Raw genomic sequence first — 22,848 nt, forward strand, 5'->3', positions numbered from 1 at the left:
CTGTAAAGACTGATACAAAATAATTGTTCAGTGTTTTTGCCATCTCCATGTTTCCCACCATTAATTCCCCGGTCTCATCCTCTAAGGGACCAACATTTACTTTAGCCACCCTTTTTCTTTTTATATAACTATAGAAACTTTTACTGTCTGTTTTTATATTTTTTGCTAATTTACTTTCATAATCTATCTTCCCTTTCTTAATCAATCTTTTTGTTATTTTTTGCTGTCTTTTAAAGACTTCCCAATCTTCCATCCTCCCACTAGATTTGGCTACCTTATATGCCCTTGTTTTTAGTCGGATACTATCCTTAATTACTTTACTTAGCCACGGATGGCTATCTTTTCTTTTACACCCTTTTTTCCTCAGTGGAATATATTTTTTTGGAAGTTGTAAAATAACTCCTTAAATGTACACCACTGGTCATGTACCGTCTTACCCTTTAATCTATTTTCCCAGTCCACTCTAATTAATTCCGCTCTCATACCTTCATAGTCTCCTTTATTCAAGCTCAGCACGCTTGTTTGAGATCCAACCTTCTCACCCTCTAATTGAATATGGAACTCAACCATGTTATGGTCACTCATTCCAAGGGGATCCTTTACTAGGACATTTTTAATTAATCCTGTCTCATTACACAGGACCAAATCTAAGGTTGCTTGCCCCCTGGTCGGTTCAGTTACATACTGCTCAAGAAACCCATCCCTAATACACTCAATGAACTCTTCCTCAAGGCTGCTCTGCCCAATTTGATTTGTCCAGTTAATATGATAATTAAAATCCCCCATAATTATAGCTGTTCCCTTATTACAAGCCTCAACTATTTCCTGATTAATACTCCGTCCAACAGAGTTGCAACTGTTCGGAGGCCTATAGACTACGCCCACTAGTGTTTTTTTCCCCTTATTATTCCTTACCTCCACCCAAACTGTTTCACTATCCTGCTCCTTTGACCCAATATCATTTCTCTTTATTATAGTGATTCCTTCCTTTATTAACATAGCCACCCCACCTCCTCTCCCTTCCTGCCTGTCCTTCCTGATTGTTAAATAACCTGGTATGTTTAATTCCCAGTCATGGTCACCCTGCAGCCATGTTTCTGTAATGGCCACAAGATCATACCCATATGTCATTATTTGTGCCGTTAACTCATTCATTTTGTTACGAATGCTACGTGCATTCAGATAAAGGACTTTCAAATATGTTTTGTAACACTTAGTTCCTGTTTTTTCCCTTTTTAGTACTTTACTTTTTACTCCATACCTTCTGTCCCTTCCTGACACATTCTGTTTTTTAATTCCCCCACTGCTACCTAAGTCTATGACCTTCTCTGTTGTCATTTCTATTATTTGCTCTCTAGAAACCTCCCCCCCACTAATTAGTTTAAAGCCCTCTCTACAGCCCTAGTTATATGATTCGCCAGGACTCTAGTCCCAGCACTGGCCAAGTGGAGTCCACCCCAACAGAACAGCTCCCTCCTGTCCCAGTACTGGTGCCAGTGTCCCAAGAAGCAAAACCCATTTCTCCCACACCAGTCTTTGAGCCACGCATTTAACTCTTTAATTTTATTTATCCTAGCCAAATTCGCTCGTGGCTCAGGTAATAACCCAGAGATTATTACCCTTGAGGTTCTGTTTTTTAATTTGACCCCTAGCTGCTCATACTCCTTTAACAGAACCGTCTTCCTTGTCCTATCTACGTCGTTTGTACCAACATGGACCACGACAACTGGATCCTCCCCCTCCCACTGCAAGTTTCTTTCCAGCCCAGAAGAGATGTCCTTAACCCTGGCACCAGGCAGGCAACACAGCCTTCGGGACTCCCGCTCTTGACTGCAGAGAACCCTATCTATCCCCCTAATGATACTATCCCCTACCACTACAACATTTCTTTTTACTCCCTCCACTTGAATGGCCCCCTGTACCACGGTGCTGTAGCCAGGTTGCTCATCCTCCCTGCAGTCCCCGCTCCCGCCCTCACAGGGAGTAAGAACCTCGATCCTGCTGGACAAGAACAAGGGCTGCGTCTCCTTCAACACTACATCCTGGATCCCTGTACCTTCCTCACTCGTAGTCACACCGTCCTGTCCCTGACCACGGACTACATCTGCAGTAATTAACTTCATAGGTGTGACCATCTCCTGAAACATAGAGTCCAGGAACTTCTCCCCCTCCCTGATGTGTCACAATGTCTGAAGCTCGGTCTCAAGCTCCATAACATGGAACTTGAGTTCCTCTAGCAGCAAACACTTGTCACAGATGTAATCACCGTTAGCCTCAATGGGGCCCTTAAAAAGCTCTGCAGTTCTGCCACATCCAGTCATGAATGGTGGTGGACCATTAAACAAATAAGGGGAGGAAGAGGCTCCATGAATATCCCCATCCTCAATGATGGTGGAGCCCAGCACGTGAGTGCAAAAGACAAGGCTGAAGTGTTTGCAACCATCTTCAGCCAGAAGTGCTGAGTGGATGATCCATATTGGCCTACTCCTGAGGTCCCCACCATCACAGAAGCCAGTCTTCAGCCAATTCGATTCACTCCACGTGATTTTTTTTTGGATACAGCAAAGACTATGGGCCCCGACAACATCCCAGCTATCGTGCTGAAGACTTGTGCTCCAGAACTAGCCGCGCCTCTAGCCAAGCTGTTCCAGTACAGCTACAACACTGGCATCTATCCGACAATGTGGAAAACTGCCCAGGTATATCCTGTCCACAAAAAGCAGGACAAATCCAACCCGGCCAATTACCGCCCCATCAGTCTACTCTCAATCATCAGCAAAGTGATGGAAGGTGTCATCGACAGTGCTATCAAGCGACACTTACTCACCTATAACCTGCTCACTGATGCCCAGTTTGGGTTCCACCAAGACCACTTGGCTCCCAACCTCATTACAGCTTTGGTCCAAACATGGACAAAGGAGCTGAATTCCAGAGGTGAGGTGAGAGTGGCTGCTCTTGACATCATGGCAGCATTTGACCGAGTGTGACATCAAGGAGCCCTAGTAACACTGAAGTCAATGGGAATCGGGGGGAAAATGCTCCACTGGCTGGAGTCATACCTAGCACAAAGGAAGATGGTTGTGGTGGTTGAAGGTCAATCATCACAGCCCCAGTTCCTCAGGGCAGTGTCCTAGGCCCAACCATCTTCAGCGGCTTCATCAATGACCTACCCTCCAACATAAGATCAGAAATGGAGATGTTTGCTGATGACTGCACAGTGTTCAGCGCCATTCACAACTCCTCAGATAATGAAGCAGTCCATGCCCGTATGCAACAAGGCCTAGATGACGTTCAGGCTTGGGCTGATAAGTGGCAGGTAACATTCGCGCCTCAGAAGTGCCAGGCAATGACTATCTCCAACAAATGAGAGTCTAACCACCTCCCCTTGACATTCAATGACATTACCATCTAAGAATCCCCCACCATCAACATCCTGGGGGTCACTAATGACAAGAAACTTAACTGGACCAGCCACATAAATCCTGTGGCAACAAGAACAGGTCAGAGGCTAGGTATTCTGTGGCGAGTGTCTCACCTCTTGACTCCCCAAAGCCTTTCCACCATCTACAAGGCACAAGTAAGGAGTGTGATGGAATACTCTCCACTTACCTAGATGAGTGCAGCTCCAACAACACTGAAGGAGCTTGACACCATCCAGGACAAAGCAGCTCGCTTGATTGGCACCCCATCCACCACCTTAAACATTCACTAGGGCAGCAGGCGCATGGGAACACCACCACCTCCAAGCTCCCCTCCAAGTCACACACCATCCTGACTTAGAAGTATATTGCCGATTTTTCATCATCGCTGGGTCAAATTCCTGGAACTTCCTACCTAACCTAGTACTTTCATCACATGGACTGCAGCACTTCAAGAAGGCAGCTCACCACCACCTTCTCAAGGGCAATTAGGGGTTGGCAATAAATGCTGGCCTTGTCAGCAACGCCCACATCCCATAAACGAGTAAAAAAAAACATTGTCCCTTACCACTGCACTTTCTAATTTCCAACTATCACGCCTTTGGCCTATAATTCTTCATGACTTTTCTGCAGCTACTGACTTACTAAATCATTCCCTCTCCACCACCTTTGATGCCCTTCTCCCCACTAAAATCATTACACTCTCTCACCTTAGTCATTCCCCCTGGTACACCCCTCATCTGCGCTCCTTAAGTCCAAGGGACGCAGACTTAAACGTCTTTGGCGGACAACTGGTCCAATCACCCAGCACCAGATATGGCTAGATCATATAAAGTACTACCGGGTCCTGCTCTCCATCACTAAAACCGTTCTAAGATCATACAAGATGACAAAAATCACAGCAAGCTTCTCCACCACTAACCGTCTTCTCAAACCATCCTCCCCTGCCTCCTCCTCCCTCTCCTCCAACAATAAATGTGAGAAGCTCACAGACCTTTTTGTTAAAAAGATCGACAACATCCGTTCAACTGCCTCTGCTACTTCCCTCGCTTCCTCAAAAAAAAACCTTGACCCCTCCATTCTTGCAAACTATTGCCCCATCTCCAACCTCCCTTTCCTCTCCAAAGTTCTTGAATGTGTTGTCACCTCCCAAATCCATGCCCATCTTTCCCAGAACTCCTTGTTTGAATCCCTCCAATCAGGCTTCCGCCACTGCCACAGTACTGAAACTGCTCATGTGACGGTGTGGCTCTCATCACCAAATCACACCTTGGTCTGTCCCCTGATTTCTCTGGCATTTTCTCCTCTTTTGAGCATCTCACCTTATTCCACCCCTTTCACCTTTCATTTAAAATTCTTGTTCTCTACCGCCCACCCAAGTACCATAAAAATTTTTATTACTGAGATATCTTCATTGTTCTCCTCCCTCAGCACCTGCACCGAATGACTTCTCATCCTCGGTGATTTCAACCTCTATCTCAATTCATCATACTCTCTCTCCTCTGAGTTCACTCGTCTCCTATCATCCCTTAATCTCTCCCTCCATGTAAACTCCCCAACCCATATTCACGACCACCCCCTCAACCTTGCCTTCTCTCGTGGCCTTGCTACTCCCATCGTGTCAATCGCAGATAAGGCTATCTCTGACCACTTCCTCGTATCGCTCTCCACCCACATCCCCCTTCCACCCACCCCCCCCAACCCTACTTCCTTCTGTGTCCGCCCCTGAAAAAAACTCTCTCCCAACTCTCTTACAACTGCACTTATGCAATCCCAACTGTCCAGCCTCTAGCCCTCCATTCACCATGACATTTCTGCAGCTACCGATCTGCTCAACCATACCCTCACCACTCTCTTTGATGCCCTAGTCCCTACTAAAACAATTACCCTCTCTCACCTTGGCTGTTCCCCCTGGTACAGCTTTCATCTTCGCTCCCTTAAGTCCAAGGGACGCAGACTTGAACGGATATGGCGGACAACTGGTTTAGCCATTTGTAGTGTATGTGCTTTAAGTCAGAACTACTTTTTACAGCTCCTGTATACTGTAGTACCGGCAGTAACCACACCGGTATATAAGCTGTGCGCATGCCTCTGTACTCCAGTCTAGAGATGACCCTCCTCAAGTAAAGACCTGTTGTTTGTTATATACAGCATCCGTGTAATTCTTTATCCACTGAACCACGGATCTAACAGTGGCGACGAGTGTTGATGCGAATCTACCTGCAACATTAAACAAAAAAAACAAAAAATAGTCGAGTCCAGGAGCAGGGGCGTCGACTGCGAGCAACCGCCCAGCAGTCAGGCAGAGATCCAACTTCACTGGGGAGGCTGTGGAGAGCCGGGCTTGGTTCCCCAGCCACAACGAGCAGTAAGAGACCGACGACAGGTCCTGAGCAGACCCTTCCCAAGCAGCGGCGGCTGGAGCCGACCGACGGCAGAGAGAGAGAGCCGGGCAGCATCGACGGGGTAAGAAAAAGGGTGAAGAGCGCAGGGCGCAGCCGGGGGTTGATCACCGAGCGGCGTCGTAGAAAAATACTGCAAAACCGGAGAGAGAGAGGGTAAGAACCAGCCGGGTTCTAGACCGGGCGGCGTCGACAAATATGAAAAGAAGAACGCGCAGAGCACAGCCAGGGATCACGGGCTGATCAGGGTCCACGGGGCGAAGCAAGGGGAGACACCATTGAGCCGCGGAGAAGCAGGGAGAGCGCAGGAGACACCATTGAGCCGCGGAGAAGCAGGGAGAGCGCGGGAGGCGCCATTGAGCCGCGGAGAAGAAGGAAGAGCGCGGGAGACGCCATTTGGGATAGTTAACGCACAACCAAGGATGCCAAAGAGTGGCAGTATCTTTACGTTCGACAATGAAGTCGAAGATTGGGCGACATATGTGGAACATATTGAGGTGTACTGCAGGGCGAATGAAGTGCCAGATGCTAACAAAGCACTGGTTCTGTTAAATTCCGTGGGTGCAAAAACTTATGGGTTACTGCGGAATCTAATAACCCCAGAGAAGCCGGTAAACAAGGATTTTGGAAGCATAGTAGAAATCCTACAGGACCACTTAAGCCCCACACCGCTGCTGATAGCAGAACGATTTAAGTTCCATAAAAGGAACCAACACAAAGGCAAAAGCAATGCTGAGTACCTAACGGAACTGCACAAGCTATCGAAATACTGCCAGTTTGGAGCGGGACTAGCAGACACGTTAAGGGACAAGTTTGTGTGTGGGCTACAAAGTGAAGGAACCCAGAAACGGCTTCTATCAGAGAAGGACCTTACGCTGGACAAAGCTTTCAATATGGCAGTATCACACGAAGCAGCCGCAAGGGCCGCTGCAGAGATACAACGGAGCCCGAAAGAATACGGCACCAACGAAATGACCTATGGAACAGGGAAGTGCTATCGCTGTGGCAGAACAACACATGACCAGAAAGATTGTTGGTTCAAGGACCAAGTGTGCAGACAGTGTGGGAAAGCAGGACACATAGCAAGAGTCTGCAGGTCTGGGAAGAAAACCAACAGTAAGAAATCTCCACAGGAGAAGTACAAAAAGGTACACCAGGTGGTGGACAGTGGTTCAGACGAACAGAAAAGTGACACAGACTCCGGAAGCAAGGAGCTGGGTTGTCTGAAACTACATAATGTAACCGAAATGGAGGATCACCAGACTATCTGGGTTACACTCAAGATAGACGGAGTCCAAGTGGAAATGGAATTGGACACAGGGTCAGCTCTAACAGTCATAAATCAAAGAGACTACAAGCGGCTATTTTCACACATACCCTTGAAAGCTACAGAGATTGTCTTGAAGACGTATACGGGGCAAAATGTCTACCCCAAAGGAAAAATAAGGGTGAAAGTGACATAAAAAGGTCAGGAACTACCTAAAATTGATATATATGTATTGCCAAATGGAGGATCACCACTGCTAGGACGTGAGTGGATCCGGAAGATACATTTAGATTGGCATTCCATACAGGCACTGAAGGTGGAGGCCAAAAAGGATGACGACGTCACACCTGGACGACTGTCAAAAATGCTAACTGACGCAAAAGAAGTGTTCCAGGAGGGACTAGGAACACTAAAAGGAATAACAGCAACAATTAAAATAGAGGATAATGCAAGCCCAAAGATTCTGAAGGCCAGACCCAGTGCCTAATGCGATCAGGCCAGCGGTTGAAGCAGAGCTGGAAGGGTTGGAACATTCAGGAGTACTGTCCAAAGTGGACTGGAGCGAGTGGGCTACACCCATCGTCCCTGTAATGAAGCGGTCGTTGAGTAATACGCCTGGGGAACCAAAGAAGATCCGCATCTGTGGGGATTTTAAGGTGACAGTGAACCCAGTCCTTCACACGGTGCAATATTCACTTCCACGAATTGAGGATATTTTCGCCTCGCTATCTGGTGGTAAACGCTTCACCAAAATTGATCTAGCCCAGGCGTACTTGCAAATGGAGGTAGAAGAAGCTTCGAAACATTACCTTACGATCAACACCCATAAAGGTCTCTATCAATACAACCAGCTGGTGTTTGGAGTAGCCTCGGCTCCGGCTATCTGGCAAAGGGCGATGGATCAGGTCCTGCAAGGGATTCCAGGGACCCAGTGTTATTTGGACGACATCTTGGTCACGGGCGAAAATGACGGTGATCACCTCGCTAACTTGGAGAAGGTGCTCGCCAGATTAAAGGAATATGGGCTATGAGCTAATCGCCACAAGTGCGAGTTTTTCCAGAAACAGATCTCGTATTGCGGCCACGTCATCGATGAAGAGGGGTTACATAAGTCCCCTGACAAGATTGAGGCAGTAGTCAAGGCTCCAGCACCGGAAAATGTGTCACAACTGAGGTCGTTCCTCAGGCTGGTAAACTATTACCACAAGTTCTTACCAAATTTGTCTATGGTACTCCACCCGCTGAACACCCTACTGCAAACAGGGGTGCCATGGAAGTGGGATGACAAACGTAGACGAGCTTTCCAGAAGTGTAAAGAATTGATCACATCAAAAGAGGTGTTGGCCCATTTCAACCCAGCACTACCAATTCGTTTGGCATGTGATGCATCACCCTATGGTATTGGAGCGGTGCTGTCGCACAAATTCCCAGACGGGTTGGAGAGGCCAGTGGCCTTTGCGTCTCGGTCACTAACCTCAGCCGAGCGCAACTACACCCAGATTCACAGGGAGGCCCTCAGCCTAGTATGGGGGGTAAAAAAATTCAACCATTATCTGCATGGGCAGAAGTTCACCTTTGTAAGATTCGCAATTTTCAGCAAAAATCACGCAAGAAAACTGGATAAAATAAGACTGTTTATTGACCAAAGTAAGCTTGCACAGAAAAACCTTTGATAAAAGGGCATACAAAATGGCCGCCAGGCCCCGTGATCAGTTTATGAACCATTTTATTTCTGTTACTGCAAGCCAGACAGGCTTGTGGATTGAAGACAGTGAGCCCACGAAAGCCAGTCTCTGGGAACCGAAACTCAGAGCAACAGCATACATATTCAATGGATTATAAGTACAGGATGGGGCCCATCAAGATATGGGCGGACAATGTAAAAACACTTATACCCATTTATCGTACAAAGGAAAAACCGTTTAGCAGCCATCAAGGAAAATGTCCGGACCGATCAATATGCGAACCGAGCCACGGTGACAATGCAAAAGACATTGAAAGACATTATCGGCCAGGAAGGCCAGTCTAAGTTATCACCGGCTCCGTTACAAGACAAAGCGCCCCTGCAGAGATTTCTGCCCGCCAAAATTAATACAAAGACAGGACTATGATTTGGCGGGAGATAAGACTGTCCCAAAAGAGTATAATTATGGATTGAAAGTCCATCTAAAAAAACTTCGGACTCCGGGTTACTTGAACAACTTCTTCTTCGCTGCCACGGCTTCTTGTTGGGCGACTTCAGGCTTCCATTTCTTCAAGAACTTTCTTCTACGAGGAACGAACGAAGGGCGGACGGTGCCCGGATCGGCGCCTCTTCCACTTCGGCAGATCGATGAAAACGTTTTCGTTTTTTTTTTAAAGACGGACGGTTTCGGTAAAAGGACAACGTGGTCGGTGTTCAGCCAAACAAGGCTCGGCCACGACGAGAAGACGACGAGGGTGGCCCGGGTACTGGGGTCGGGAGATCATCGACGACCCAGGCCGACGGAGAAGAAACCCTCTGGAGAACCGGCGATCGATGCCACAAGATTCTCCCAAGTGCATAGCCTGCATCTGGGTCTGCTCCATGAACCCAAATTGACTTGGTGGATCTCAACCTTAACGAGCGCTCATCGAGGCTGGGTCTACCCCACCGCCTCGAGGGAGGAGAGAATATCGACTGCGCCAGAAGTTTCCAAATCCACGTGACGACGGAAAGCGGTGCCAAAAAGGCTGCGAACCCCTTTTCTCGCGATTTCGAGAGTGGTGAGCATGATCCCAAGTTCCCCAGGTCGAAACTTAGTTTAGGTATAGGGGAGGGAGTTAAGGGAAATCGTAATGTGTTTCCCCTTTTTCGATGTGCCGTGTGTTCCCCATTTCCATAGAGTCAAGTTCATAAATTTGTGCATGATTGTAGTAACTTTAATCTGTGCCTTTGACATGTATTTTGTAATGCTTCAAACTGTTTAAAAATAAAAGCATCCATTTCGTGCTATTCAACCTGGTCTATTGAGTTCTTTCTCTGCACTACTGTTCTCTGCACCTAAGTCCAAGGTCTAGAACCGTAGGGGGGGAGTGGGTCGAACCACTCAAGGGCAATTATTGCACGAAGCCTGGCAGGAGACCAGAAAGAGCAAGAGAAACCCCCTACAGAAATGGCGACCGCGGCAGGACCTTGGCAGCAGGAAAGTAGTGTGTTAGATCAAGATCTGAATAGACGAAATGTGATGGATGAAAGAATAGCAGATTATGTTTTCGGAAAAGTCAACCTCACAAAACAATGGATATCTGATCTACTAAGGGATAGGCGCCCGCTAGACGCAGCCATCAAGTGGACAGCGGGTAGAGAGCATAAGAAATCTGTAGAAAAGGCGGTCTGGCTGATGTGCTACAAGAAACAAGTCCAGCTTTTGGACCAGGTAGTTGCAGCACAGACAGTCCAGATCAACGGCTTGCTTAAAGGCGTGGAGGAAAAGGTTGCGGGAGGTCAAAAACTGATTGAATCGCTTGACGCGCTGAACCAGGAACACCGCTCTGTAATTCGCTGCCACGAAACCCGGGTAGAATATTTAAAATGTCAGGTCGTGGAGGCCAAGGCCAGTGAAGGTAGAATGAGAGAAAGGTGTTCCCGTCTAGCCAAACAAGTAGATGCCCAAGAGGAAAAGCTCCTGGGAGCCAGGGCAGCATATAAAATGGCCATGGAGGATAGATCTGAGAACACCGACCACAGCACTTGCCGCCGGGAGCTAGAGGACCTGAGAAAGGCCCTAGCGAAGGCAAACGGGTTGGTGTGTCTCATAAATCCACCAGCGAGTCAGCTGTTGCTAGCCAAGGAATCCAAAAGACCGATTCCACAAGAGGCAGTTGGGGTACCAACCCCCGAACCTTCTGTGCCTCCTGCCTATGAGGAGTCTTGGACTCCGGGACAGGAGACGGAGACGGTAGAGGAAAAGAGCCCTGAGGTAGAGCAACCCCAGACAGTAGAGTCGGGGTCGGCGCCAATGTGTCCAACGAGACACCGGAGGATCGGTCCAAATGAAGAAAATGGCGATGACGGACCCCTTGAGAGTCAGATCATAATGCCTCATAGCGCACGACAGCTAAGAGAGATGATAAGTCACATCCCAAAACTCTCCGAGTCAGGAGATCCCTCCGTGCATTTCAGGGACATGGAGCAGACCGCAGCAGTCAATGACTGCGACGGGGTTGAACAGTCTAAAATGCTGCTGTTCTCCCTGGACAGTTCGCTCCTCCAGTGTCTCCCTGACGAGAGCAAGAGAGGGCACAGGGACTATGAGTTGCTACGGGATGAGATTCTGGAGATCATGGGAGAGGGGGACGGAACTCCGTTCCTCCGTTTAGAAAAGACAGTGCAGCTAGAGGGAGAACCCCCACGGGTTTTCGCCGACAGGTTGTGGCCAGTGTATCGGCGCAGCTGCCCGGGCGGGCCGGCCCGGGCCGGGCTGGATGGCGAACAAAGGGCTCACTGGCTTTGGTGCCTGGTAGCAGGTTGCCTGCCAGTAGTGAAGGAACAGGCCAAAGCATGGTTTGACCCCACTAACGCCCGCTCCACGGAGGAAGTAGTACTAGATCAGCTCACGATCAGTTATAGAAACAACAAGGGCAAGAAAACGCCTGTTGTGAAAGGAAAGGTGCATGAGGTGAGACCCGCAGCCTCTGCTAAAAAGGAATGGCGTCAGGAGGGAAATCGCCATCCCCAAGCAAATAGCAGTTGTTACGGGTGTGGGAAGGAGGGTCATTGGCGCAAGGACTGTAGGAATCCTTGGAAGGATAAGAGGGAGAGAGAGTTCGCCGCAGCCCAAGATCGAGCCCAAGCCCGAGTCGCCAACGGCCCGAGAGTTTCCCCAACACCAGCACAACCACAAGTGCAGGCCGCTGCCCCAACACCAGTCCAGAACCCAACCGTAGCCTTTGCCCCGAATGAAGGGGGTGGTGCGGTTGTGGACCCCGCTGCGATCGAGTCAGTCTTGGAGACTATGCGGTCTCTGATGACCTGGCAGGGGAAGGTAGCGGTTGCTAACAGCCCTATCGCCCCCGAGACCCCAGCCGAAACACCTAAATGACTGACGCCCGCGCAGCCCATCTACTTGTGTCCGCTCCGCTATGACGCTTGGAGAAGACCTGTGGTGGAGATGGAGGTGGAGAAACAAAGGGGTAGTTACCTGTTGGATACGGGAGCTTCGTGTACCTTGATCCACACAGACAAACCTTTTGCCTCACCTCTGTCCGCCCAGGCTCCATATTTAGTAGCGGGTTTCACGGGTAGAGCACAGGCTGGCGCGCACTCCCTCCCGCTCTCCATTCAGTTGGGAGCGCTCCACACCACATGGACGTGCATCCTATTGAAGTGGAAAGAGGGGGGGGGGAAAGGCATCCTCGGGGCTGATTTCTTGGTGGAACACGGGATCCTCGTGGACCTGAGAAATCACTGTCTCTGGGGAGCCGAGGGCGGTTTAGGTAAGGTAGTCGTAATCCCGGGGAAGGAAGAAAAGGGGGCCCTGTGCACTATGAAGCCATCAGGAGGTTACGATCTCGAGCTCATGATAACAAACGTCCCAACGGACTTGCAGGCGCGTGTGTCAGAAAATCTGACCGCGTTCGCCACCCACAAGCACGACTGCGGGAGAGTCACTGGGTTCGAAGTCAGCGTAGACGGGGACCCCATGATCCGACCCCAAAAGCAGTATAATTTCCCCAAGGAGGCAGAACCCGACATGGAGACAGCAATATCTTCATTGGTACAGCAGGGCGTATTGAGGCCGATAGCCACCCACGTGAACTCCCCATTATGGCCGGTAAAGAAACCGGACAATTCGTGGAGAGCCACGGTGGACTATAGAGTCCTCAATAGTAATATCCCAGCCTGCGCGCCCACGGTAGCAGCAGTTGCAGACTTAATAGGGAGTATTCCAGCATCGGCGACCACATTCACGGTGCTGGACATCTCGAACGGTTTTTGGTCCATTCCGCTGCGGCGGGAGGACCAGTACAAGTTTGCCTTTACTTTCAAAGGGCAACAGTACACCTGGAACTGCTTACCACAGGGTTTTCACAACAGCCCCAGCATTTTCCATCAGTGTATGGCGGGGAGTTTGAAAGAGTTCAGCCAGCCCAACCAGATAGTGCAGTATGTGGACGACTTACTCCTGTTCACAGATACAAGGGAGCAGCACGGCCCACTGTTAGCCGAATTGTTGGAACTGTTAGAAAGGAAGGGTTTCAAAGTAAACCCAAAGAAAGCCCAGATCGGCCAGCAGGAAGTTAAATTCCTGGGTCTGGCCATCCGCGCTGGGGAAAGAGCCATAGATAAGGCCAGACGGGAATCTATACAAGATCTGCCGATTCCCAACACAGTAACGGGTGTAAGGTCCTTTTTGGGATTGACCGGGTACTGCAGAGATTTCATCGAGGACTATGCTGCCACAGCGGCCCCGCTACTTCGACTCTTGCACAAGGGAGTCGAGTGGTCTTGGGACGAGGGGTGCCAGGCAGCATTCGAGAAGTTGAAAAGAGATCTGCAGACCGCGCCAGCCCTAGGGGCCATAGATGGGGGAGAGGAGTTCTTTCTGGAGGTAGCCGCTAGTGGGGACAGCCTGAGCGCAGTACTGCTCCAAGAGCGGCACGGCAAGCTAAGACCAGTAGTTTATTCCTCCAGGGTGCTCACGGATGTGGAGAGGAGTTTCTCCAATTGCGAACGGCATCTCCTGGCCACGCATTGGGCTGTGAACAGATCAGTGATCTTCACAGGGACCTCTCCCATTACGCTCCTCACCCATCACACCCCCACGAAGATGCTTCTGGACGGGAGGATTAAGGATGGGACCGTAAGCAGTGCTCGGATTGCGCGCTGGACCCTCCTCCTTTCCCAGATGGATCTCAAAGTTAAAGGCCTCTGCGCGCCAAGGCTCGCAGCCAATATGGCATATCCCGGGACAGCCCATCAATGTTCCGTAGAAGGGGTATGGGAAGTTAACATAGGTTTACGGGCCGGGATACATCCCACGGGCCGCGAGATCTACGTAGACAGTTCTAGCACTGTAGCTGACGGCAAGCGACTCACAGGGTGTGGAGTTTATGACCCTGCGGCAAACATTGCCCTGGCAATTAAGCTCCCCAGCACTATGAGCGCGCAGCAGGCTGAACTGTCCGCGGTGGCGTACGTGGTTACCCACCCCGAGATTTTCCCAACCCCATACACGATTTGCTCAGACAGCATGTTCACGTGCAATTCGTGTACGGAGTACCTCGCCATCTGGTCCCGACGCGGGTACACCTCTGCGGACGGGCGGCCTTTAACAGTTAAGCCCTTGCTGGAGAAGATCCTAGCAGCTGTGGGGGAGAAAGGAGAGGTGTTCATCCATAAGGTGAAGGCTCACTCCATTACAGAACCCCGCAGTCAGGGCAACCAGCAGGCGGATGCGCTAGCCAGGGAGGGTGCCCGCAGCGGCATTCTCTGGGACCCATACGAACCCGGACCCGTGGCGGCGATCCAAGGCAGGGAGGGAATTCCCGGGAACACAGGGGTGACACCACCCCCAGACCTAAAGACCGTCCAAACCCTGGATCCCGCCCTAAAAGCAGTCCTAAAAGCCATCACAGAGGGCAAACAGGTAGAAGGTCCGTACAGTACGGCAGCCCTCACAGTCAAGGAAGGTATGCTGTTCCGAAAGGAGCAGTGGGTTGTGCCGCAGCAGCACCGAAGGGAATTCCTGCAATTGGCCCACGAGGGTCCAGGAGCGGGACACCCCGGACCTGAGGTCACCTGGCAACGGGTGGAGCAGGCGGGATGGTGGCCGGGACTTCGGGACGATGTCCGCGAGTTCTGCGCAAGCTGTCTTGTGTGTGCTGCTAACAACCCAGACCCCCACAAAAGGAAGGTGCCCATGGGGCACATCAGGAGGGTAGAGGGACCATGGCAGTCGATTCAGGTCGACTACATAGGGCCCCTGCCCGCCGCCCAGGGAGGCTATAAGTACTGCCTTGTCCTGGTAGATGTGTTCACCAAATGGGTAGAAGCCTTCCCGTGCAGAACAGCTACGGCACTGGGTACTGCTAAGATCTTGATTCGGGAAGTGTTCTCACGGTGGGGACTCCCCCGTTTTGTAGAGTCCGACCAAGGGAGTCAGTTCACCGGTCAAGTAATGCAGAACGCCCTCAGGCTCTTGGGCATTGAGGGAAAGTGGCACGTAGCATACAATCCCCAGTCATCCGGGATTGTTGAGCGTATGAATCGGACCCTCAAGGAAAAGCTGAGGAAAGAGACAATGGGCTCGCCCCAGAAATGGGCGGAGGTCCTGCCTTTAGTCCTCATGGGGATCCGAGCCAGCCAGTCCAAAAGCACGGGGTATTCCCCGCACGAGTTAATGACTGGAAGGATCATGCGAACACCCACCCATGTGCTAGCCCCGGTGCTCACTGAGGGCCAGCTCCGAGAGGTGAAACGGGACAAATTCGCCCAAACCCTCTTGGAGCGCCTGAGACAGATTTATGGGCAGGCGGCTGGGAACATGGGAAGACAGCACCAGGGAAATAAACTGTTGTTAGAACCTCGGAAACAACAAGAGTGGGTAGTCGGGGACCAGGTCATGGTCCGAAACTACGCCAGGGTAGGGAGTTTTGAACCACTGTACATGGGGCCATACAGCATTGTAGACAAAGCCAGCCCCATGGTTTATGCAGTGAAGACGCCCCGACGTACCAAATGGTTTCACATCAACCAGTGTAAACTGTTTAAACCGGGTACACCAGGGCCACCAAAGGGGACCAGGTCTGAGAACAAAGATCCTCAGCCTGTAACAGAGTCACAGACCACACAGGCTGGAGCAGTAGCCTGCGTGAAGGGAGAGGCCATCCCATTGGAGTGGGAGGTCTCATCTTTTGAATGGGATTTAGGCAGGGGAGAGCCCGAACAGCTCAACCTCGCTTTAGACCCAATCACGGAGGAGGAAGAGTCAGAGGACGGCAGTCCCGCCCTCGACTCAAGCTTGGGGGAGGTAGGGAGTGGGGGTGGAGACTCGTTACCTGTAGGGACAGGTGAGGTGGGGTCGGAAGCCACAGATCCCGACCCCGGGGGGGCGGAGCCTGAGGAAGGGGAGCTGGAGCCGGCAGCTGTGGAGGAACCACAGGCTGTGCCGGTAACAGTCACGACCCCAGGTCCATCGGCCCCGGGAGCCCAACCCAAAGCAGCCCCTCGTAGGTCAGCTCGAGCGCCCCAGCCCAGAAAATTTTGGCCAGATAATCCCCATCCTCCCCAACCACGGTTTAAAGCAGCCCCAGGAAGACATGATCCCCGTTCAGCAGCGACAGGCTGCGGGGGATCAAGGCCAAAGATCAATGCAGCCCCACCGCAGGGTGTGGCACACGACAGGCCTCACAGGGATTCGGAAAGCCGCCCCACGGAGGGCGGCGCTGTACATAAGTTAAGATAGGTAATTATGGTCATAGTTTAAGGAATGTAAAGTATATGGTGTTAAGAGTACAATTTTGAAGTCTGCCCGGTATGTGTGTTTGTTAGGGAGCGGGGTCCAGGAACCCGCGCGTCCAATTAATTTAGGCCAGCACCTATCGGGAGCCCGGCTACATCATTTTGTTGGTTACAGAAACCTGGGATACGATGGAAAGGATTGTCGTAGCGTTCATGGCGATCGGGTGCGGGTGGGCCTACCGAGGCCGCACCAAGGACGTCATCATTTTCGGGTGCTCCGGGGACACGGCCCCCATCGCAACGGATGGGACGGGGGAGCGAGAGGTAGAGGAAACCGCCACCTACTTCCACCAAGGGAGATGGCCAGGTTGGCTGGGAACGAATTCTACGGAATATTCCAGCAATTTCGGTTTTGCCTACCAAGAGACTTCATTAACGTGCCCTCGAGTGAGGATCCTAGCGCCCAGAGTCAGCGTCACCGTGGGAAAGAGGATTTGTCTGGTGTGCAATGGGAACGTACCACCAAGGCGATGGTGGTGGCTACGAAAGCTGGAAAAGGACATGAGAAACTCTACGGTCGAGTGGGAGCGACTGGGTAATAATACCCATCGGACTATTACGGGAACTCACGGACAATTACGTGTGTGTTGGGACAAATGGTGGGAACCGGATGAGGGAATATATGTCTGTATGTGGGGTTCGAGACGCGTCTGCCCCAAGGGCGTGTCCATCTTCTTCCAGAGGCAGTGGCAGGATGAAGGGAAGGGGATGAGATGGGACGTTAGCACTCGAGCGTGCGGAGCCCCATACTCCCCTATTCCGGTGAACGCCACTGAACTCATCACCCGCCCACGCAAGCCCCTGCCCACGCTTCCGGTAGCACTAGCCCAGAAAGGAGGGTGCCCAACCACCACCAAGGGACCCGGGAACGGTTTAGTATTGGTACCCACCGGTCAGGTGCTGTACCAAGGGGTACACTACGCGGTGGCCTCAGTGATTTTAAATCTCACTGAGGTAAGATTGCCGGAGTGGTGTCCCAAAGAAACGGAACAGTTATACCAGGTCCTGTTAACCAGTATGTTTAGACAATTTTACGAATTTGACTTTGCCGACATCGACAGAGACAAATTATACACCACACCGCCAGAAGTTTTGGATCGAGTCGGGAGGCAAAGAAGGGGTACTGTAAATGACATATTCACTGCTTTTAATACCGGGACATCTGTTGTCAACGCTCTAGATAACGTGGAGCTGCAGACACAGATCAACGGTTTAAAAGCCCAGTTAAGGAACATATTGACAGACGAAAACAAGGTCGTGGGTTCTGAGTTGCATGAGGACCAGGCCATGACACTACACTTTAAGGGCATAATTGCTGAGCTGGAGAAACACGCGAGAACGGTAAATGCACTCATTAAGGAGGATCGGAATGCGTCCGATCAAGCTGCGCAAAACGAGGCCTGTGTGCTGTACGGGGCGTGGTTATTGGGCGAGGGCCGCAGTAATCTTGAGGATTTAAAACAGGGTTTGGTCCCGTCCTGGATCAGCAACAAGCACTTGCAAGCGCTCCACCCTTTTGAGAATGCATTAAGCCCGTGCCAGCTCAGACTAGCCGCAGAAGCATACCCAGTTCCAGTGGACTGCGGACATTCGAATCACACTATTATGGGAATAGTAGTAAGAATGCCGGTGTTGGGTCCCGCAGCAAAGCCCGCCCCGGTATACAGAGTAGAGAACATTGGAGTCATTCAGGGGGGTGCACACATTCGTTACGCAGTGGTCCCGCCTTACGTCATCAGATGGGAGCGTACGATGACAGGCACCGACCTCTCGGGATGTCGGAGCCGGGGAGCACACATCATCCTGTGTCCCCAGCACTTGAATGCCTTTTTGAAACCACAGTGCGGGTTCAGAACCGCTAGCGCGAAGCCGGTGAATTGCACCATGGAGGCAATGGCAGAGGACCATGTGCCCCCACAGGTAGCATATATCGGGGGTGGGACATACTGCGTCACCACTGCAGCGCCTCAGTACCGATATGGACAACACGAGTGGTGTTCGGTCGGTGATAGCAGTTTCTGTTTCAAACCCAGGGCCGAGGTTCAAGTGGCACAACAACGAATTGTTCCCATTCCTGCGCCCTCCACTGTACACATCACTATCAAAGAGAATTTCACAGACTTACAACGATTTGTCGCGCATTTTGGTTATGTCATTCCCCCTCTTCCCGAACACCTCACCAAGGTTTTAAAAGCCGTTATAGTTTCGCAGAAACATTTCTATACACTGGAGCAGAAGACTTTAGAGATAGGAAAAGACATATTGGACATAACCATCCCACCATGGTGGGACTTGTTCACCAACATAGAGGTCCCCGCCTGGATTAGAATAGCATCCCATATCCTAGTAGTATGTCAGGTTTTGATTGTGATATTTTTGCTCTTCGTGCATTGCAAAAGAGGCAAACGCCTCCAGAGGCACGAGAACACAGGAGAATGGAGAGAACGCTATGTGCGGATGGGGGAAGCAGATACCCCACTCTAAGCTGCTAGTATAAGATTAAGCGTCCCTCCATTTAAAAAATTTTTTTTTGGATTGTTTTGGGTTATAAGGAAATAAGTATTGTCATGTTATTAGTTGTTCTTAAGTTTTTTTGGATTAATAAAAGATGCATGCAGATGGCGCAAAAGGGTATCAACCCCTGCCCATCTGACAGGTGAAGGTGTTATAGTTTAAGATTTGCTGTCTATGATTCCAAATGTGCATGAGGTAATTTTCATTTTTCTCCGGAAATGGGAACTGCATGTGTCGTGAGGGGCATAGATAGTTAAGTGCCAGGAATGTTTGGATGTGGGGAATCAGGGAAAATTTGCTCATCAAGGATTATTGATACTTTAAGCAAGCTATCAGTATCACAGGGGGGCCTGTAAGATTCGCAATTTTCAGCAAAAATCACGCAAGAAAACTGGATAAAATAAGACTGTTTATTGACCAAAGTAAGCTTGCACAGAAAAACCTTTGATAAAAGGGCATACAAAATGGCCGCCAGGCCCCGTGATCAGTTTATGAACCATTTTATTTCTGTTACTGCAAGCCAGACAGGCTTGTGGATTGAAGACAGTGAGCCCACGAAAGCCAGTCTCTGGGAACCGAAACTCAGAGCAACAGCATACATATTCAATGGATTATAAGTACAGGATGGGGCCCATCAAGATATGGGCGGACGATGTAAAAACACTTATACCCATTTATCGTACAAAGGAAAAACCGTTTAGCAGCCATCAAGGAAAATGTCCGGACCGATCAATATGCGAACCGAGCCACGGTGACAATGCAAAAGACATTGAAAGACATTATCGGCCAGGAAGGCCAGTCTAAGTTATCACCGGCTCCGTTACAAGACAAAGCGCCCCTGCAGAGATTTCTGCCCGCCAAAATTAATACAAAGACAGGACTATGATTTGGCGGGAGATAAGACTGTCCCAAAAGAGTATAACTATGGATTGAAAGTCCATCTAAAAAAACTTCGGACTCCGGGTTACTTGAACAACTTCTTCTTCGCTGCCACGGCTTCTTGTTGGGCGACTTCAGGCTTCCATTTCTTCAAGAACTTTCTTCTACGAGGAACGAACGAAGGGCGGACGGTGCCCGGATCGGCGCCTCTTCCACTTCGGCAGATCGATGAAAAAGTTTTCGTTTTTTTTTTAAAGACGGACGGTTTCGGTAAAAGGACAACGTGGTCGGTGTTCAGCCAAACAAGGCTCGGCCACGACGAGAAGACGACGAGGGTGGCCCGGGTACTGGGGTCGGGAGATCATCGACGACCCAGGCCGACGGAGAAGAAACCCTCTGGAGAACCGGCGATCGATGCCACAAGATTCTCCCAAGTGCATAGCCTGCATCTGGGTCTGCTCCATGAACCCAAATTGACTTGGTGGATCTCAACCTTAACGAGCGCTCATCGAGGCTGGGTCTACCCCACCGCCTCGAGGGAGGAGAGAATATCGACTGCGCCAGAAGTTTCCAAATCCACGTGACGACGGAAAGCGGTGCCAAAAAGGCTGCGAACCCCTTTTCTCGCGATTTCGAGAGTGGTGAGCATGATCCCAAGTTCCCCAGGTCGAAACTTAGTTTAGGTATAGGGGAGGGAGTTAAGGGAAATCGTAATGTGTTTCCCCTTTTTCGATGTGCCGTGTGTTCCCCATTTCCATAGAGTCAAGTTCATAAATTTGTGCATGATTGTAGTAACTTTAATCTGTGCCTTTGACATGTATTTTGTAATGCTTCAAACTGTTTAAAAATAAAAGCATCCATTTCGTGCTATTCAACCTGGTCTATTGAGTTCTTTCTCTGCACTACTGTTCTCTGCACCTAAGTCCAAGGTCTAGAACCGTAGGGGGGGAGTGGGTCGAACCACTCAAGGGCAATTATTGCACGAAGCCTGGCAGGAGACCAGAAAGAGCAAGAGAAACCCCCTACACCTTGCTGACTGACCACCAACCACTTGTCTCCATCTTTAATCCTAAGAAGGGCATGCCAGTAATGACTGCACAGCAGTTACAAAGATGGTCCCTGTTTCTAGGGGCGAATCAGTATGAAATAGAATATAAAGGCACGAAACAGCATGGGAATGCTGATGGGCTATCGTGCTTGCAACTGCCTACGGTGGAGGAAGCACCAGCAGTGGACCCTATTGAGATATTTTATTCGTCGATAATTGAACGATTGCCAGTAACAAACGCGGATATAGAGAAGGAGACCCGCAATGATCCGACGCTGTCACGGGTATATGAAGTGACGGTGAGGGGATGGCCAACACATGGCGACTCACTGTTGCCAGCATTCTCATCCAGAAGGGAACAGCTGTCAGTATGCCAGGGGACAGTGATGTGTGGATCCAGAGTGGTGATTCCACCCAAGTTAAGGGAGAGAGTGCTAAAGGAGCTACATGAAGGTCATCTGGGGGGAGTGAAAATGAAAAGCCTTGCTAGGCCTTATGTGTGGTGGCCGGGAATCGATCAACAAATCGAAGACCTAACTAAGAGCTGCTTAGGATGCCAGAAGGTCCAAAATGCACCACCACATGCCCCTCTACACCCATGGGAGTGGCCCTCCTCTCCATGGCAACGGGTGCACATTGATTTTGCTGGTCCATTCATGGACTCAATGTTCTTAATAGCAGTGGATGCTCATTCAAAGTGGCCTGAGGTGATAAAGATGTCTTCAACCACGACAGAGAAAATGATTGCAGTCCTACGGACCATATTTGCCAGAAACGGTTTGCCAGAGCAGATCTGCTCTGATAATGGACCACAGTTTGTGTCCGACGAGTTCAAAAAATTCATGAAAAGGAATGGGGTAAGGCATTACACATCCGCCCTGTATCATCCAGCCACCAATGGATTGGCTGAGAGGTTCCTACAAACCTTTAAGAAGGCGATAAAGGCCATGTGCGACGAGGAAATTCCACTACAGCACAAGATGGACAATTTCTTATTAGCCTACCGAAACGCGACACATGCAGTTACCAACCAGACCCCGGCCATGATGTTCTTTAACAGAAGGTTGAGATCTCATCTGGATTTGCTCAGACCAAATGTGCGAAGAAATGTTGAGGACAAACAATTCCAGCACATCAACGAGAAGCCGACAAGGAGCTTCAATGTAGGGCAACCAGTCTTGGCCCGTGACTATTCCAATTCCAATTCCAATTAAAATGCTTTATTGGCATGAAAGTTTACAGAGAACCATATTGCCAAAGCTTACATAGCAAAAAGGTACAGTTTTCCAACATTCTGTAGGTGTCAATCGATTTGACATTTGTTGGGTACATACAATATTACTTTTAAACAATATTAATTTTAAACAGTCTTTGTACTTCATTTGGTACGTTCAATATTAATTTTAAACAGTCTTAATTTTAAACAGTCCTCAGGTTGTGACATGTTGTTACATATTTGGCCCCAAGGTATGGTCTGTCTCCTTCTCCTAGGACTAATCTCAATTTTGATAGATCATCCAATTCCTTGAAATCTGGGGTTGTTTGGCTTAGCTTGTTGAATAATATGTTTCTTGATGTGTTGAATTTTTCGCATTTTAGGAGGAAATGCATTTCTGTTTCAACCTCGCCAGCCAGACATTGATCGCATATTCTATTCTCTCTAGGCTGCCAGGATTTCTTGTATCTGCCTTTTTCAATTTCCAGTTGGTGGTCGCTTAGTCTGTACCTGGTGAGGGTCTGTCTCTGTTTTGTGTCTCTGATGGTCGTGAGGTAGTCTGCCAGTTTATATTCTCTTTTTAGGGCCCGGTAACATTCTAATCTGCTTTGGCTTTCGG

Source organism: Somniosus microcephalus, chromosome 2, assembly GCF_052327205.1.
Source record: "Somniosus microcephalus isolate GS21.2 chromosome 2, FLI_Smic_1.0, whole genome shotgun sequence".
In the NCBI taxonomy this organism is placed as follows: domain Eukaryota; kingdom Metazoa; phylum Chordata; class Chondrichthyes; order Squaliformes; family Somniosidae; genus Somniosus; species Somniosus microcephalus.